Here is a 20,956-nt window from a genome sequence, read left to right on the forward strand (position 1 = left end):
CCTATTGGGATTAAAGTATATAAATTACTGTATGTAAGTTACATACATGGTGATACAATTTAACTAATAAACACTCATTCTCTCAGAGCTGACTCTATAGCTTATCCCCTACTATAATCTCTTTAACATAAAATGCATATAGTCATGCACATCTGTTGCTTATTTTAAAAAAAATGCAGGCTCACAATGAAAACAGGGATCTTTGTCATCAAAGTGTTGATTGTTAACAAGTCATTTTCTTCTGTGGAAAGTAACTAAGTAGATTTATGCAAGAATGTATTTCACACATCTATTAGTTGTTAGCAGTTCAATCAGACATGTTTCCCCTCTAAACTCTTTAGGTGGTTTTATCTAAATAGCTGTTTGAGGCCAAAAGAAGTAAAAGTATCCAAAAAATTAAAAAATAAATTTAAAAAAAAGTCCAAAAATGAAAACATTCATGTAGCAGAACAGTGATTTTTCTCCTCTCCTCTCCCATTACTAATCCCACAAGCCCTCAGATACATCTTGTGACCCTTTGGGGGGACCTGACCCTCAGGTTGGGAACCACTGGACTAAACTCCCTAACTGTATATAAAGTAAATTTGGCTCCACCTCAACCAAATACAACAGTAAAATGCTGCTTACATATTGTTGCATCAGTATTAACAACCTAATAAAGTCGTGTATAATAATATATAATATACCAAGGCCATTTCACTGCAAAACAAGTACTTTTACTTTTAAATCTTTAGGTGTATTTTCCCCATAATACGACTGAATATCATATTTATTGGAATGAAGGACTTATTATGTGTAATGGAGTGTTTTTATATTGTCATATTGGTACTTTTAAATTAAGCATCTGAGTTCTTCTACCATCCCCTTCCATTCATAGAAAATGAATATTGGAAATAAAAACTGAACTTTGCTGCTGTCTCATTTTTACACAATATGACAGACATGCTTAGTCCAAAGCATTTTAATGTGAGATAAGGGGAGAAAATGCATAAAAAACATATTGACTAAAATAATTGACAATGTAATTCCTTGTGACCGAAAGCCCTAAAGCCATCGGCATCACAAATTAAGCTCCTCTTTGTGCTCCTCTCTGCCACAGCTGCAGCCTGGGAGAGGACACAAGGCCGACTCAGCCTCATCACATAAAGGCAGGCGGAATGCTAATAAAGTTGGATTCAATCAAATTGAAAGCAGTCTTTTGGTAATTCATGGCTTTAAAATTAGAATTCTTGTTCTGCATTCAGAGCCTCTCTCTCTGTGTCTCTTCACACAGAGCTCGACTCTTATCCAAGCTGGAACTGAAAGAATGATTTGTTATCTACAAACATGTAAGACATTTCCTGACTTTAATCCTACAAAAATGTAAACACTTAAAAACGCTGCGCTTCTAAATGATCTTGGAGTGGTTATTTTTTCATATAACATCATCCAAGTGGACTCTGCACTGCTCATGTTCCCATTTCCTACAGTAGATGGAATGTTTTTGCAGCCACTTTTTCTTCCTCGCCATTTGTTGATTAAGTCTCGTTTTCTGTAGGCACTGACACTGGGGGCTTACACCAAGTCTGGCTTAGCAACAAGTTCCTGTAATGAACAACTGTGGCTGCTGGCGGAAATATAAAGGGCATTGTTATCTGTCCACCAAATGGTTTTCTCCAGAAATGACCAAACCAGCACCGGATGCTTAGGATGACAAATAGCAACTGTAGAAGCTGCAGTAGGCCACTGTTGTTTGGGAACAGAGCATTAAAGCATGTTAATTTATATGAAAATGTTGCAGATTAGTACTTAAAACCGATTCAAACGGCACACGCACATGTGCATGGCTATAGTCTTCTCCTTGTGTGTGCCCTCCGAGTGCTGTGGCTAATGGCAGTGTCATAATATTAGTCATATTAGGAAGGGATTAGTAAGAGAAACCGTCTTAAGGATGTGATCCCTGGGAGGGGGTGCCAGATGCTGCTTGTATTACTGTCAGCCCTGTCTCGCACACACACTGGGAGCCTAGCAGCCTCGCCTGCTTTCCTCAATAGGATCTGTAGAGAAACATGACACACTGAAGCGCACCACCTACTGTAGCTCATTCCCCTCTTCCACTGTGTGTGTGTTTTTTTTTTATTTATTTATTTTTTATCTCATCTATTGAAGTGCTGGTGTGAAGCATGTCTTGTAGAAAAACAGAAATGCTCTGGCTCTGTTGGAGGGTTGAGGCGTACGGATTAGGAGAACCAGCCCTTCGCTCTCAAGCTTCTTAACAAGGTGTTCCCTCTTAACCAGAGCAGGCTGTGTCATTTATGGTTGAAGCCAAACTGACAAATTTCTCAGGAACTAAAAGAGCATGACGTGCGGTACAGTGTGTTTCTGAAAATGCAGCGTTAGCCAATGGAGGGTACAAGTGTGGCACCTCACCAGTCACAAAGCTTAATTCAGAGCTTGATAAATTGTTTTTAAACATTAGGTTTTACTTTTCAAGCATGTTGACATTACTTCAAGTGCAATTAAACAGCATTAAATTAAGTCATTTTGTGTTCTCCTTCCTAACGGGCACCATCCCAGCCATGAAACACACACTAGATTCCTCCTGATCCCACCCCCGTCTACTATGAGTGAACAGCATAGCACCGAAAATAGCCTCCTAAAACCAATAAAACAGTGAGATTCAGGAGAGATTTTACAGAGTAGCCAGTCAAGCCCTCACACAAGGGAAGCTGTTGCTGTTTGCATTTCTCACATTATCAATAATTCTAGCTTATTGCTTGACAAACAGACTTTTAGCCTTTCTTTTCCACTCTGTGAGGAAACACAGTATTATGTTAGGTGTAATATTTGTAGTATTGGTATGCGGGGGGCTAGACTGTCGACCTGTCCAGGGTGTTCCCCGCCTCTCGCCCAGTGTCAGCTGGGATTGGCTCCAGCCCCACGTGAACCTTTAGGATAAGTGGTATAGCTAATGGATGGATGGATGGATGGTAGGAGGGGAACACACTGCAGTACCTGTGCTTTGAACTTATTCGATTTTTTTGTCTTTACAGCTAGTCATAGTACAGTAGCCTCATAGGGTACACCCTAACCCAAATGGCCGCCCACCCAGAGCCCAGTTCTGCCTGTAAAGGGAGTTTTTCCTCACCACTGTCACCAAGTGTCTGTCTGTACAGTCTAGACCTGCTCTATATGAAAAGTGACTGAGATAACTTCTGTTATGATTTGGCACTATATAGATAAAATTGACTCGACTATACATTACCACAATCGGCCATTGCCGGCTCCACTGGTCCAACAGGTGGCACCAAGGTGACTAAAAGGAAGCAGCCAACAGCAAGATGGCAAGACAGGGTTACTGTAGGCTGCTACCACCATTTATATGCACTATTGCATAATTGCATCGCTGAAAAAGAAACAGTAGACTCTAAGCAAAAAGTAGTATCTTAAATATTTTTACTTAGTTTATGAAAAACAGGGATTACATTCAATATTTATGTTGAATTGAGGTGTTTAAATTTGTTAGCACATCTTTGCTCACTTGTGTCTCTTTTCACAGATTAGCTTAGTTTAGCTGCTGGACCACAAGGGAAACTACTTTAAACGGTCTGATGTGTTTATACACTGTACATTTTTAATTTGAGCAGGTTATCAGTTTGAATATTTATTTTTGCCATGTTCTGACAAATTTGAATAAAAAGTGACAGCTCTACAGCATTGTTAGTGTGATACCTCATCCAGGAAAAATTCACCACCCTCTGTGGGTTGATATGTTGACACTGAATATTAAAACGTGTGTGTGCCCGCGCATGTATATTTCTCTATCATCTTAATTATCACCATCGTTAGAGAGCTTCACACACACCACAACCACCCACAAAACTGCAGTAATTACTGCCGTGTATGAGCCACAGCTCAAACATACCAATCCACAGTATATAAAGCTTCATACTGAATTCATAATTGCATAATTAGATATAATTGCATGTGCTGTGGGCTTGCCTGACAACCTAATGAGGCAGTCATAAAATAGCTAGTTGTTCCACTTATAAGAACATAATCAAAGACTTTGAGATAAAAGGGCATACACAGACAAACACAGGCAGCCAGTAGGACAGGCCCAGAGCTACACACAGGCAAAAAAAGAGGGGAGTAGAAATTATTAAAGGAAAGAAAAGACAGAGTGAGTGAGTGAGTTTACTGCCATCATTATACTCTGTCAACAATGGCTCAGTTCATCAGTGTCTCTGAGGTTTCCATGTCACAGCCTTTGGGACGTCATTTGCTCCCTACCTCTCCTTACTCCTCATCATCGCCGAAGGAATGACCAAGGCAAGAATCACACAAACATGCCTCAGGAGAGCAGAGATAGGACACACACACACACAAGGCCAGACCTAATTATGCTGGCCTAATGGCCGCAGTGATTGCTGTCTAGTTGTTGTTGATGAGGAAAGCTGCCGGAGCCGGAGGATTGTATGTGTTGTGTGGCTCTGACTTCTGGCTAACAGCTCCTCTTTGCCGTCAGCCATAATGAGTCAGCTCTGATGCCATCGAAGCTACAGTGTCGGTGTTGGTCCGTTTATAACTGCTGCTGAAAGTGATACGGCTCATTAGCAGAAGCCGTAGCTGTGCCAAAGTCAACAACACAAATTGCTTTCTCAATAAGTTGCAACATGTCAGAGCAGGTTGGCTACTACAACAGCGACGGTAGTTCACCTGCATCCCATGAAGTTAGCCACCTTGGTATTGCAGCATCCACCACAATCTAATATTCCTGAAATATTATCTGTTGTACCTCAGTGAACCTGCAGGTTTTACAGTTCTGCAACACAAAACTGATGTCAGTCAAATAACTGCTCACAAGTTAAATTATCTGCTTTGCAGTCAAAGAAAAACATGGATTTACACAGTAACCCTATGCTATTTATTGATATTTAGGGTAGAGGGTGGGGAGAAAAGGTAGAAAAGCACAAAAGTCTGGGCAAACACATTTAGGCACACATTTGCATTCAGCCTGCATCTGTATGTAGTCGTGAACAGAGGTTAGAGAACACACAGCATTGCTGGAATATGTTGGTGTGGCTGCAACTAAAGATTATTTTCATTAATCAGACTAATCACTCACAAAGTGTCAGAAACCTGTTAAAAATGTCCGTTACAATTTCTTACAGCCCAAGGTGACGTGACGTGAAACCCAAATATATTCAATGTTATAATGTTAAAACAAGGAAATGCAGCATATTCTACCACCCAGGGAGCTGAACCCATCATGTTTGGCTGTTCTGCTTGAAAACTGATTAATCAATTATGAAAATAGTCCATAACTAATTTTCAAACAACTAAATGATTAATCAATTCATCAACTAATTGTTACAGCTCTTCATGCTTTATTGGCATGAATAGTAAAGTTAAATTACTGGCAAAGCTATATAACATGTTATTGAGTAATTATGTTTTACTGAAGAAGACAAACTTTAAACAGGACTGTCCATTACATTTATTTAATTTACAGGCAGGATTAAGTTTATCTTCATTTGTGTGGTGGGGTATTTCTGGACATATGAAGCTGGCTTTGTAGGGGAATTCTTCTTTTATTTCAGAATAATAAGGGGCAAGTGTATAGGTGGTTTTATGGCTGAATAACTTTTGTGCTTTCATCTTCTTGCCTCTGTATGAAAGAGAGAGAGAGAGATCATTTAAATGAGCTCAGTGTAGTTTATGGTTTTACTGTTACCATTACGTTAAATTAATAGGCTGTGTTTCTTACTGTATATTCTTTTTCTATTCTTTAAGTTTTTAACGAATTGTTTTCTTTTGTTGTTGTGTTCTTTTATTATATTACTCCTTACTTTACTTTTGTTACTTGCCTCTGTCGGATGAGCCTTTAAAAAACTCAAAATCCTCCACACACACACACAAGTTGCATTGTTTGTATTTAACACATTTAAGAGACTAAAAACATAACATTGTGGTTTAACAAAGAGGCAGCTCTAAAATATGGAGAGATTTGCAGACCATCCAGCAGCTATAGCTTAGCATCAGTGACTGTCCCTCCAAACTCAGCTGGGCAGGTCACTCACCCTCCAATTTCAGCCAAACTAGCTAACGTTAGCTAGGATAAGAACACACAGCATGTGAATAAGACAACTTTGGAATTGCTAGAATTATATTTCTCCTTGTTTAGTATCAACCAATTGTCAGTGTAGCTCCTGATAGGACAGCTAGAAGTCACAAAAGTTACAGAGCAGTACTGGGGTTAGTAACTATAATGTAATTACTGAATGAATGAATCCCTTACACAACTCATTGCAGACAAAAGTAATCACATTGCTGTAATGTGTTACTGCCCATTACTGCTCACTGATGACTGAGAGCACAGACGTGATTCATTGTACATTACTTCCCAGTTAAAAGCTGAATAAAAGATACCAAAAACCACAGAAATATTCATTATGTGATCACTCTCTTGCAGATAGCTGGCTGCGGAGTTATTAACTTGTTCGCAGCATAAGTATAGCTCTGGTTTTGTACTGAACTAAAGCTAACAGCTTGAGCTAGCAGCAGACTGAACAAACTAAAGACAGCCAGAATCTGCACTGAACATTACAGCCTTCACTCGCTGACTGAAGTGCATTTTAACAGTGATGCGATGGCCCTCAGACACACGGTGAGACAGCACAACAGAGAGTTTGGTCAAGAGAGATGGCCATTAACAGTGTAAATGAAGGGAGACATGTAACGACAGGACCCCAGAGTCACTGATGAGGGTGATGGATGGCTTTCAACTCAAATACATGGCAGTTCATCACTCACCCCAGACATAAACACACACACACACGCTCTCTTATGATGCGTTTTCACAAAGAGAATCACGCACTCACTCATACTATTGCTCATTCTCTCCCTTATTAACCTTCTGCACATCCACTTAGGCTGTTTTGCACAAGCCTTTCAGCATTGTATTGCTGGCGCTGCAATTGCATATACAGCCTTGGAAAAGACTCATAAACACACACACACTTACACACTCACAGAGCATCACTCACCGTTGCCCTATCACATACCCTCATTAGTCAAAGGAAAGCAATGCCTCACAGTATTCCCCTGTCATGTTTGTCTTCTCTGTCCGTCTCTGCAATGAACGATTATCATTATCTATTACATATCGCTTATTATTTTCAGTGCATCGATTAATAACTTAGTACACAAAATGTCAAAAATAATGAGAAACGGCTATCACAAAATGACAGAGTTCAACATGATGAACTGAATGAGTACAACATGGCAGTCTCTAGTTATTTATTCATCTTTCGATTGTTTTTTTGGTGGATTGGTTAACGTTTAGTCTAAAAAACTGCTTGTTATTCCATTAGCTATTATACAGAAAATCTTCACATTTTAGAGGTGGAAATCAGAACATTTTTGCATTTCAGTTTGATAAATGACCTGACTGATTACTCTGTTGTCAGAGTAGTTGGAATTGCTGTTTCAGAGTTCAATGTGATGCCTTAAAATGTCTCATTCAACAGTGAAAATGAATCCCAGATATGTTCAAATTTATACAATATGGCAGCGACCGGCAGGAGTTTGGTATCTCTACTTACTTATGACTGCAACCACAGATTACATTGGTTATTGATTTAACTTATTATTTTATACTTGTTAATTATTTGTCTACAAAATATCTAAAAATTGCAAAATGTCTGACAATTGGTCCGAAATCCAAGAAAGTTATATTTAAATGTAGCTGTTAACTGTTCAACAATCAATTGACTAACTGATTGATAAGTAATTTTCTCTCATTTAAGTACTGAATTAACCAAGTAATTGCTTCTGCACTACATACTGCCCTAGCTGAGAGAAGGAGACTTACTGACAGATAGACTTCATGTTTTCCCTGCATGCAACTCTCTCTTCTCTCCTCTCTGTCTGGTCTTCACCCCTTCCTTGCTCTGTAGTCAAGGGAAACAGTGTGTGGGGCACAGAGGTGCTGGGTAAACAGCAGTTCTGCAAAGTGCTTTTTCCTGGGCTGTGTATACCTGGGTAATAGAGGCAGTAATGGAGTTTGTTCAGGCTAAGGTAATCCTGGAGCTGCGAGCGCAGCACCTGCCGCTGTTTCTCTCTGCTGCTGTTTCTGTTCCACAGCAGGTACCGATGTTTTTGTAGCTGTCACCGTTACTGTCCCACACAAGCCATTCGGGAGCAAAGCCATGCATGTTTGTGGGAATGTGTATTTTCAAAAAAAAAGGGGAAAAAAAGTGTGTGTCTATATGTGTGTATATGTCTGTGTGCATCCTGAGCAAAAATTGCATACAGATGAAGTGAGGATCTGCTGAAAGATGTGTGTCTGTGGGGGAGGGAAGGTGTCTCTATATGTGCGTGTTTGGTGGAAAAAGTATGGGTCTGTGTGTGTGTGTGTGTGTGTGTGTGTGTGTGTGTGTGTGTGTGTGTAGCAAGAGCGAGAATCTAAAAAATATATGTGTTTGGATGTTATAGCTCACCTTTGGGAGGTGGGATAAGAACAGGGCTGGCGGCTAGGAATGAATTTACGGGGCCCGATCTCCCAGAAACAATTTCTTTATGTGGGTTACACACATTTAGAGTGGCTACTCGTCCCCCCTGGGCCTCAGCACACTACACACATCTACTGGAGATGGCCAATGAAATACAGAACACCTTTTATAGGACACATGCTTTTTATTTATTTTTATTTATCCCCTGTAGCATTCTCTCTTTCCCCCCCTCGCTCCACATGTCTAGGTCTCTGTCTCTCTCATTCTTGTTTCTCATTCTTGTTCTTTCTTTTTCATTCCCTCCTATTCTCCTCTCATCACGCAAAGCTACAGGAGGTGGCAAATGAAAAAGAGATCACCTTTTATAGGACACATACTGTACTTTTTATTTCTGCTGGTTGTTCTCTTCGTCTTTGTCTCTCTTTTTTCCATCTGTCTCTCTCTCTCTGTCTTCTCTCTAGATGGGAGCTTTGACATTATTCCTATGGCCCAAGGGCTTATTGGTAGAAGAGAGGGATAAAGAAAGTGAGTGGGAGAAATGCAGGGAAGGAGAGACTGTGTTAAAGATGCACAGAGTGGCATAAAGAAGTTGTGGGATATGGAAACATGAAGTCTTACTATATTTCTGAGTATTTCATAGTTAAAATGTGAGCATTGTCCTTATAATATATTCAATATTATTGGATTTTGGACAGCTGGTTGGTCAAAACAAGACATTTGATGAACTCGACTTGGGCTTTGGGATAGTGTAGTGGGCATTTTACACACTTTTCAACAATTAATCAGTTTGAGAAAATAATTAGCAAATTAATCAATAACCAAAATAATGATTAGTTGCAGTCCCAGCAAAATTACATTCATAGTTCTACATATATCCTGTGGCATAGGGTTAGAGATGTTGACCATGATCTTTGTTGCATCTATCCCTCATTTCCTGTCATCTTGCCACTAATCTATGTGTAATAAGGAAGTAAAACACCAAAGAATTTAATAATTTTCAAAAAGCAAACACACATTTTTCTACATACGCACATATGAGACCTTACTACCCAATAGGATGTCTGTACAAGCAGCTTATAAAGAACCATTGTTACGTTTTGCTCCTAGGCGACCTCTAGTGGCTGCAGGAGCAAAGGAGGAAGTCAGGTAAAGTAGTATAAAAGGTAACAAAGACCATGTTGGGAGGAGGTTAGGGTGGGTGGATGGGCTGACAAAACACAGGACCTTCATTCAGCAGGCCGCTGTTTGTTTCCTGTGTCAAACCAGTATTCTGTGTAAGGTCCCATAGTTTGTTGCTGGTACACCCCTATAGGTTTCATCAGAGGGCAGGGACAAACGGCCTGTGTGGTCGTTCAGATTGGGGGACTTGTTGATGCAAGCATTATCATATACACAAAATGTCTTAAACCGAGTCATAACATAAAGTAAACTGTCATCCGGGTTGTCCCTACATTGTGACTGTGTCAACAGATTTGCACCCCCACAGGTTGATTAATCTACTACATTTGTACTTTTATACTTGTGCAGCCCCTAACCGAAGCCTTAACCTAAATTTAGTCTATCCTAAATCCATTCCTCAAACTCACTTTCCAAAAGTCCCCTTATCAATGTCTAAAACCTCACAAAGATAGAGATACAAGTACACAAACACTCACAAATCTGTCCTCTTTACCCAGTCATCCTCTCCATTTCTCACGTTATTTCAGTTAAGTTGTTTGCCTTGTTTTGGGAGAGCAGTAATGCGATTCAGCCAACACTGCAATTCATATTTGAGAAATAACACATGAGGAGAAGAACTACACTGTTGTATTTTATTTATTGGAGCGGGAGTGCTGCCTGTCGCAGAGGGGAGGCTGCAAATGTTTCCTGACATTTTTAAGCTTCATTAAAAAATAAAAATCTAAACACAACACATCTCCTGCTCACATGAACTTCCCTCCTCCATCCTCATTTCTCACTCTTCCCTTCCCTTCTCTCCATTTCTGCCATCCATCTCCCCTCTTTGCCACATCTGTGCACCTGTGATTAGTGATGTGAGCAGCAAACCAAAGCATTTATTGAATGAGCTGGTGATGCTGCAACATTTCATGATGGTGTTCATCGGCCTGTGGCCACATTAAATATACATTTGAGAGCCATCCTCTGGAGCAACTAATCAGTGACCACACATTTGTTTCTTTTAATGCATTCTCGTATCTCCCCATAAACCCCAACATCCAATCTTCCTCGCTGCTCCGCTCGCCACCTCCCATGCATCTCTCTCTCCTGTCCATCATGCCTCACTGTCAGTCCTCTTCCTTCTTATTTTCTTACTTCCTCGCTCAGCTTCTCTGCCTCGCCTCCTCTATGTTCTTCACAGAGGCTCGTGATGGCAGAAGGAGAGTAGGAGACAGGAGACAGATGGAGCAGGAGCGTGTCAAAAATATATTCACGGTTGGGCTGACCATCTTTGTTTAAATCAAACCAGCTTGTGTGCACCAACAAAGATATATAAACAGTTGTGAAAAGGCCAGAAACAGCCATAAGATAATAATGATAATGTTATGTTATTACTTCTAACATATGTAGAGATAAAAGTGGTCACTATAATACCCCCAACACCTCAGAGCCTCCTCTCTGCAACCAAACCACTGCACTGTTTTGCCACTGTCACCAATAAAGGTTATCTTATATGGATCACCATCTACAGAACATCAGGTGATCCACGTAGCTGCGCAGAAGACGCCCAGCGCTGGTCTCAGGGTGATGAGTTTCCCTACATGCTCCACACACACGTCCTCTCATGTTTAATCTGCAAAATCAGTGCGCGTTATGTCCCTGTCATGTAAAGACAATACAAACCACCGTTGGGTGCATCTATTTTTAAATGTGAGATAAGTAGGGGTGGGTGCGTCACGTCAAAGGGGAGAGCGTAAAAGGTTCTTTATTAAGTCATTTAGCACCTCTGGAAATATCACAGTTCATAGAATCAGTCAACAAGAAGTGAGACAGCTGTTTGCCACCGCTAAACACCAGCTCCGCTTAAAATAGCGCACTGAACCCGGCGCCATATGCCTGTAGACGCACAGCGAAGACCTGCTTGCCCTGGTGTGTGTGTGTGTGTGTGTGTGTGTGTGTATGCGCGCCTGTGCTCATGTGTGCGTGTCAGACAGAGAGGGAGAGAGAGAGAGAGAGAGAGAGAGAGGCAAACCTCTATAGGCTGTGCAACACCTGAAACAACCGCAATCATTTGTCTTTGCTATAAAATCACAACTGTGATAATAAAACTCATAGCCATACCAGAGCAGGCTGATGGGATATTACCACGAGCAATCTTTTTGCATAACTCTAATGCCTTCATAAAATCTAATACTTGTCTATTTCCCTAAAATAGAATGGATGAAGTGAAATCTGTTCCGTGCGTAAAATGCTTTTCAAAGACAAGATAACCAGTAGACCGTTATAAAATCATACTCACACTTTGCAGGTGTGGCACTAAATGACTTTTTTATCACGTACACTTTTCATGCAGTTAAGAAAAAGCGTATTAAAATCTCGAGGATGCACCACAGGGTGTTCAAGCCCAGGTATAAAGGCTATCCGGTGATCCATACCTGTTGGTGCGGTGTGGTCTTGTTCCGTTAGCCCAGCAGGTAGACCTCTCTCCTCATAGCCGCTCCGCTATCCGAGACGGAGGAGAGGCTCGCATCCCCTCTCCGGTGCCACAAAACGGCTCCTCTCTCACGCCGGCCGCCCGGTGTTCGACTGGAGCGGAAAAGTTACACCATACCATCCACCTCCGCAGCCGGGTTAGAGAGAGAGGAGAGAGAAGAGGGAGACGGTGGCAGATATGACCTCCTGGGGTAAAGAAAGAAAGAAAAAACCCAGCGCGCTGTGCCACCCTCGGCTACTCCGGTCCTCCTGAAAGTTCCGCTCCTCCTCTTTTCGCGCAGCGGGTGAGGCAGGAAACTTACTTATTGAGCCGTACCAACACAGAGGAAACATCCAACTTGAAACCCCCCTCAATCAAGGCTTCTGTGTCACACCGATAATCTCCTCTTTATCCTCTTTTAGGGAAATGATGTGAAAGTAGCCCAGTGTGACGGGACAGAGGTGCGATGCGGTCTGGGGGTGGGGTGGGGTGAGGAGGGAGTCAGGGAAAGGCTGTTGTTGCGCTTCTGTCTGTCCGTCTGGAAGATGGAGAGCGCCGCTTGGCTGTCAGCTCTGAAGTGGAGCAGCGCTCCCTAGCGGCCTGACGAGAAAACAACTGGCCCTGGAGAGGCGCATGCAATAAACGTAAATGATACTGTACACTAAGACCATATGGGCTGCGCCAAGACCTGTTGGATACTTGATATTAGACGTCTCTTGTCCGCGTAGATTGGCACACAAACAGGAAGAGGCATGGTCTAATGCCTCAGCACAAACTACACACACATACACGCACGAACAGACACACACACACACACACACACACACACAACTCTGGATGCGTCATCAGTGCCTCTCAGGGGCCTAGAAGCTGTGGACATGGGGAAAGTCTGAAATGTTTGTGTCACTTCATGAAGGACAAAATAATATTGTCTCTCACACTCCCTCTGTCTCTCTCTCTCTCTCTCTCTCTCTCTCTCTCTCTCTCTCTCTCTTTCTCTGGACTGTGTGAAGTTCAAATTAAATTGAACTCACTTTAGCTGAGCTATGGTCATTTCCCAGTAGACTACACCAACAGGAGCAGAGGGGTGATCGACACCATGCCCGACTAAACTGACCTGTGTGTGTTTGTGTATGTGTTGTGTGTGTGTGAGCACGGTCTCGGTCTCTTCCGCTGCCTGAAATGACCCAAACTGCCCAAAGAAGTTTACTCATAAATAACTTTGTCCAGACTCAGTCACTCTGACCAGTGGCAGTTCATTTGAGGAGGCAGCCCCACTGGTTCTGGGGTGTAACTGTGTGTGTGACTGTGCATGTGTAGTGTGTGTGTGTATGTGTGTGTGCGTGTTTGTGTGCAGTTTTCCCTCTGGCAGCAAGAGAAACATATGGACAGTAATACGTATTAAGGTGGTGGAGAAACTCAGTCGTAAAAAAAATCACTAGACACACACAGAAACACAGTCAATGAAACAAGTACAGTTGAAGTTCTAGTGGTGTGTGTATAGTATATATATATATATATATATATATATATATATATATATAAGAGTCAGCATACAAGTGCCACTGTGCGTGTTTGTGTGTGTGTGTGTGTGTGAGAGATGTAATCAAGGGGATGATGTATGGTTGCACACATGGATGACAGGGTAATTGATCCATAGTGGGGGGTGTGATTGTGCGCGTGTGCATGTGAGGAGGCCCGGTGCCAGTCATATATCATTTCACCCAGTGAGCTAATCTGTTACTCTGACAAAGAGTTCAGATTACTGATCTCTCCTCTCCTCTCTGTCCTCCTTCTCAAGCCTTCAACACCTTTCTCTCCTCTCTGCACCTCTTCCCTTTTTTTTACTTTATACCAACCTCTGTGTTTTAATTTCTCACTCTCTGATCCCTCCATATTATCTTCTTAATATACCAAAGCATTTTCCTTCTCTGTCACTGTCTCTTCATTGCCCCCTCTCTTACTCTCTCTCTCTCTTTCTCTCTCTCAAGTAACAGGGGTGAATCATGGATAACCCAGCCACGGGATTTGTCTTCTGCGCCGTTCTCTGGCAGCGCAGTTATACTCAGCATGTGGACTGTAAGATAACAAACAGAGACACACATGCATGCATGATCCCAGGGCTCCTTGGAAGCCATCAAAAATCAACCTAATTCCTTTGGGATCTGTGGCATTTGCACACATACATCCTCACCCACACATGTACACATTTCCACACACACACACACTCAGACACACACTCCAGTTGGTGGCCTCCCAGTGACACAGCGAGGCATTTAACATGTGCCAATCAGAGACCATGGTGCATTTCTGTCGCAGAATAGATAGTCAACTCCCAGAGAGAGAAGCTTTACAGACCACATGATGGCCTTGGATGTTGTGTGTCCATGGCATAGCGCGTGCTAGCGCACACGCACATACATGGTCATGTGGACATATTTATAGTGCAGCTCAAAATCATCCAATCACATTTACTGTCATAGACTTCCTTCAATCACCAGAGTGAATGGTAAATCAGCTCAGTGAAGCAACTGAAATGGAGACAAATTCTGTTGGACCATGAAATAATCCTTACAGACATGAGGAGTTTGCCACATGGCTCTGTATAATCAGAGAAATTAATGATTGTAGACAATGCACCATGTGGCAGCTGTGATATGCAAACCTCATTGTGAATCTTTTTTTTATTATTATTATTTTGTTCAAATAAATAGGCAGTTACCTGACCTGGGAGCAGTTGAATCCTCACTCAGCCTGGACAAACTGTGAGAGCAGGGAATACACAACAGAAAGAAAACAAAGAAATGCAAATACAAATACATTTTAACCATGTTGTGCCTGTGTAAATATAGCATGGTAACACTTAGACCAGTGGTTCCTAATCATTTTGGCTTATTACCTGTTGAAATGAAGCAACGTCTACTTCTGACCCCTCATCACTGGTGCAGTATGTCTAGGGTTATTATATATATTATTATATTATCCAGTTATTGACAAATCAAAAAGCAAAAAAATTCTTAAAATATAGGTTTGTGTACACTAAATGTTATTTTTTTGCTTTCCTATCCTGTTTGTCTCCCAGGTTTCTCTAATTTTTTCTAGTTGTGAACCACCAATTTAAAGAAAATGTTGTGGTTTTCACATTAAACTCCTAAGAGTTCCCTTTGAAGGGAGACCAGGATCAGGACTGGAATCAAAAGGGCTGAAAAATCAGGAACTGCTCTATTTTGGATTTGTCTTTCTGGCTTGTGCACAGAAAATGGGGGAGCTTCTTGACGGGTTAAAGGATAAGGCTGCTATTTTATATGTTGTTACTGTCAACAAATCCCACAAAAACATCAAAACCAGCCGTCTGGTAGTCTGTCTCTCAATACTTTATAGCTTCCTCAGCCTGTCTGTGGCTCTCAGTGCAATCCCACCAGTTTCTACCAAAGATGTAGATCTTTAAAAACAAGTCACAGATACTTTCATTTTTAAAAAAGTATATGTAATTTAATAAAACAACAGGGCACTGTAGTTTTTAGCAAACGTCACTCAAACTAGAGTGTATAATACATTTTAAAGATTATTTTTAACTGGATTTGGTACACTACTGACTATTTATGGTAACATGGCAGTGCATGCAGGATTGACTCAAACCTGCAATGCCTATGTTCAATGTTATGAAGAAACATGTCTCATTTAAGTTGTTTTTAAACAGTTTATGGACAACAGTGGAGGCATAAAATACAGAGGAATACATTACAGTATATCAGGCTTTAGCTCCACAGGAAATACTCATTACTAGTATTAGTTAATTGTTAGTTTTGGTCTTTTCAGGGGATTTGTTGATAGTAGGAAAAATAGAGAAAATCGCCAGACTTATCCCAAAAGAAAAAAATGTAATGTTCCTTGGCCGCCAGCTGTTACAATATATTCTAACTGGCGTCACAAAACTTGTCCAGTACTTTTTACACAATATAATATGTGCACATGTGCGCATGTTTCAAATCCCTGCCAGATGATTTTTATTACCAACCATGTGGCACAAAGTGCTGAGCGCATCACTTCATTTGGAATAAACACACACACAAAAAAAAACACACACACACACACACACATTGTCTTCTGTGTTGCATTGGCAGGCAGTAATACCACTATTAGCATATGAAAGACAGCAGCTGGAAGGTGTAGCTGTCACTGTTGTTGTTCCTTGTTGTGTTATCCATTTGGATGGCAGCTCCTCTGTTCTTGCTATCCTCCACCTTACTAAAGTTCGCTGTTGCGCTCCCTCCTGTCTTCCTGTGGGTCTCCTTCAGTCTGTCAGTCAAGCAGTTTCTCTTTTCTTTTCTTTTTTGTTTTTAACAACTGACTCTATGTGTAGCTAATCACATCCCTCAGGGAATGTTAGGGACATACAGTATGTATGAAGAGTGGACACTCATTACAGACAGATCTGACAAATATGGGATAATCATAAATTTTATGTCATTATTCTTTGTGAACACTCAAACTGCTTTTCAGGAAATCCTAGAAGGTTAAAAAAGTAAAAGTTCCCCTAATGAAGAACACTCTGCTCTCATTTATAAACTTGAGACCGCTGAAGAAGCCTTTTTTTTTTTTTTTTTTTTTTTTTTTACTTGAGTACTGCTTCTTAGAACTCTGAATAATATGAGTTACAGTGTAAAAAAAAGTTACAGTAGATCACTTATCACAGGCTGTAAGTTGAGTTGAAAGACAGAACAGCCCTCGGCAAAGAACACTTTATCTCAGATAGCAGCGGGGTGCATCCTACCAGCTCAACTCACTCTCCTCTTGTCTGTTTCTGTCTTTCTCTCCTTCACTCAAAGATGTAAATGTTCAAACAGACTAATTCCTTCAAAGCTACAACGAGCATGAAAGACCAGTCTCCGCCCTCATTGTTAATTGATGGCCTTGCTTTACAGCATGAAAGCTAGTTGAGCCTTGCTTGAGACTCTCATTATCGGTAACTACAGTACAGTTAGCTCCATTAAAATTACATTACAGACATCCTGGACACACCTTGTACTGATCCCCTTTTGAGTGTAATTCCTTCATTTTAAATGTCATTTACAGTACATGGAAGTGAGCTGAATGGTAATCGGTGCACTAAAAGCGAAAGAATATAACCACTGTTTTTCATATGGACAGACTCATTTTGTATTTACACAACAGATAAAGTAAGGGCCCACTGTTAATACAAACTGTTTTTTTCTGAGAAATTTGATTTCATCAGAGGCATCACCTCTGATAATGAAGTGACATTAAGATGAAATAGAATGGTCACTAGTGTGGAATAACTACACCTTCCCTTTGTCCAGTAGGCATCTGCATTAACCTTTCCCTATAGGTGGTCAAGCCGCAAGAAAATTCCTCCTTTTCAAGTAGTTTCTTGAGAAAGCCAGTAGTTGCCTGCATGTCACCGTAGGCAGTTGTTGAAACTCAAACTCAAGAGCAATATGACAGAGCAACTGACAACGTTTCCCAGCTGGCATGGCAGCACCTGGAGATTCTCCGGGGATAGCTGCAGGACGCTGCTTTAGAGAAGGATGTCTGTGATGCTCTGCTTGTCATGTTGCCACTGTACCCTTAACCTGGAGTATTAGAAAAAATGCAGGTGAAGCTACATTTATTAGTTCCTGTAAAGTGACTTTCTTTTAAAGCAGCATGATTTGTTTTCCACTTTGGCTCAGCAGAGCAAGCAGTAACCACAAATTCAACACATGTTGTCAATGTTTGCTGTATAAAATTGTTATAGTAAATATGTTAGCTGCTCATGTATACATTCATGGAACAATATTAGCAATCATTTGTAGTCATGTTTCTTCTCTTCCAAGTTCACCAAACAATGCAGTCAGTGGGTTACAATCAATAACCGTGTTGCACATATATGAAAAGGTACCCATCCAAAATGGGGTCAGTTTGAGACATACCCAAAACATGTGACTGAGGCTGGCTGTGTCTCGACTACACCTGATGTATCTCGCAGGTAGATGTACAGTAACCAATGCAGAACCTTGAACTACAACAACCCATGTCTAATGCATATTAATGATGAGTGTAGCAGTGTAATTGTGGCCTGCCGGTCTACACCTGCGACAGTAATTCCCACTGACCCACCTTGTTAAGTGGTTAAGTGATGGGGATGTGACTTCAGACCTCTTAACATCCTGATCCATGTTCAGAAAGTCATCTATCCAGGTATTCTACTGGGCTGTTAGAGAGACGTGTGTTTTCGATATGTGTACATATCTAAAGAAATCTGACTGGGTAATATTAAAGTCCCTCTTTAACTTCTTTAAGTGCTCTTCCTTAAAGAGGACCTTCACATACTTGATCCCTCTCCTATGCTGATTAGTTCCGTTTAACGACACCCTCAATCTCTCTCTGTTGTGGTCCCGGAGTTTGTCCATTAAAAGTGCTCATGTTTGTGATGATCTCATTAGGCTCATTATCATTCTCTACTATTTATAGTGAGGTCAAACAAATCACTGCAACCCACACTACAAATACTCTTTTCCAATATAAACTCACTGGCTCAGTGCTCATATGTGTAGGCCCAGAGACATTCAGGACAGCAGCTTTCTCACATCAGGTTGACTTTGATAAACACAGCAAATGTGCCACACACTGTGTCTCTGAGGAGGAAATGGGGAGAATTGTGTCACTACTTGGTGTTCTGTTCTCCTCTCTTCTCAAAATGTCACTTCCTTACGCCACCTTCCTACTTGTCAGGCTGCTCACTAATGCCGACACAACAGGACTGCAGCGGGGACAGCTCTGCAGGAACAGTCTGTCCTCTACCGATATAAAACAACTCCGGTTTTTAGGTCCTTATGTGCTCTTCACGTTCAGTCCAACGCCTGGAACTGGTGTGATGTTTAGATTTTTTACCCCAGGGTTTGTGTCCCATCACAAAACTTTAGTCCATGTTGCTTCTTTAAAGGTGCTGTATGTAAGTTTTTGCTATCGCTAAATAGTCAAACTTCATTCCTTTACTTGCCAAGAGCTGTCTCCAGCGATGGAAAGCGACACCAGTGTTAACACTTCTTTTCTTCTACTGAAGTTAGCTAGCCTGAGCCCGGCTGGCCCGTCTTGTTACTTTCTGATAGTGACTCACTTATTGTCCAAACTGTTCTCAATCCAACATGAGAGGATGAAGAAATAGCACTGCCCAGCAGGTGTATGCTAACCTCTTGTCTTCTAAACACAATAATGGCTGCAGCTCAAAACAGCTGTTAATGCTTTTTACTCTAATGCTGGCTATGTAGCATTTCTATACATATAGCACTGTTTAACATAATTGCAGTCTCTTGTGTTTTATTTGACCAAATTTAACCATACCTAAACCACAGCAGTAGCAGATCAAAAAACAATTATATGTGTCCATTAAGACGTCTATTTTGTCACGCATGGCCCGCTCTGGAATAAGAAGACGGTCCAAAGTGATAATCCCCAAACTTATCAGATATCCATGTGTGGATGGGAGTCAGTTATCCCATACATGGTGGATGATATGCACACCAGCTGGAAAGCTCTCTCGGTGCAACAAGAGCGGGTGCAACGAGGCTTGTTTCCATGGCTTTTTAAAATATTCAGTGGAGAAGGTGAAGATAATCGCACAGGTTTTGCGAGGCATTCTGACCTGAACTGTGCCAATACAAGCTGTTTCTTTGTATTGCAACGTGGTATCCAGTGGCTTTTACATTTACTGTGGACTAATAAAGCAGAAGAGAGAAAATGTGTTGGTATGCTCCTTAAGAAAACTCAAATATCCTCCTCTCCTCCTTTCTCATTGTTCCTCTCTTTGCCTTATGTCTTGACCTCTCAGCTTCAACTCATCCGAGCAGCGGGGCCATAGGGTCATGTTTATAATCTCCCCAAGCACAATGAGATACAGGCATTATAATGCAACAGCCACTCATAATCCAAAAGCTTTTCAGGAAAAACAACGCCCATAAAAATCTGGGATTATGTTGTTCCATGCTACCGGTTCAGGGACAGAAATATCTCTCACTCCTTCTGTCTTTCTTTTTTTAATCCTCTCTCACTCTGGGTTTTTCTGCCTTTCTCTTTCACTGCCTTAGTCTCTCTCTTTCCTTCCCTAAATCTCGTAAACAGCTTTAGTTCTTATCAAGATGGGATCAGACAGAAAAGGCTCTATTTGGAGCCTGGAGAGAGAAAAGTTTTCTGCAAATGTATTTGTCAGGTTTATACTGTACTATGGTGCAGTTTGGAGAGAAAGGGCAGTCACCAGGAGTAGAGAGAGGGAGGGAGAGAGAGAGAGAGAGAGAGAGAGAGAGAATATTGTTTCTTATGGTTTAGAGACTGTTCTTCCACTTGCATTGAAAAGTCTTAGCAGATACCGTGCCCTTAACCCATCCCTGTATCCAGCACCCTGCTACACTGTGGCTCAGTGTACATAAACTGGATTAGGGGGCCTGACACAAACAGAAGCATGGATGCACGCCTTTAGCTTTGCATATTCGAGCGGCACAGCTGGATATCCAGCCTGAGTGAAATGGGATAAAACTTTTACTGTCTCCTCATTTCCTGGTTTTTATGTTTGCACGGCTCGCTCATCCCTGTAAAGGCTTACAAGAAGGAGGCAATTGTTTTTAAACTCCCTGTGAACATGGTCCACTAAACAAAAAGTCCGTCCGGCCTGGATTCACATTCATACAGGTTTAAATTGCCCGATAGCAACACAACGTCCCATCCATACAGATGTGCGTCTGTAACCCCATAGAGGCATCACTGTGCAGAGCACGGACACTGAAAGCAATTCAGTCCGTTTGTATACGCTGCCAGTGTGACTACAGTGCATTCA

General features: G+C 41.4%; 1 protein-coding gene across 1 annotated transcript in view; it reads right to left on the reverse strand.

The window, feature by feature from the left end:
* LOC108876582 (chemokine-like protein TAFA-3) overlaps positions 1 to 12,653 on the reverse strand; it is a 75,421-nt gene extending 62,768 nt beyond the window's left edge. The window contains exon 1 of the mRNA XM_018666195.2: positions 12,089 to 12,653. The gene's annotated coding sequence lies outside the window, so the exon portion shown is untranslated. The remainder of the gene's footprint in view (positions 1 to 12,088) is intronic.
* Positions 12,654 to 20,956: the final 8,303 nt, after the last annotated feature.

This window comes from Lates calcarifer, linkage group LG6 (assembly GCF_001640805.2).
Source record: "Lates calcarifer isolate ASB-BC8 linkage group LG6, TLL_Latcal_v3, whole genome shotgun sequence".
Classification (NCBI taxonomy): domain Eukaryota; kingdom Metazoa; phylum Chordata; class Actinopteri; family Centropomidae; genus Lates; species Lates calcarifer.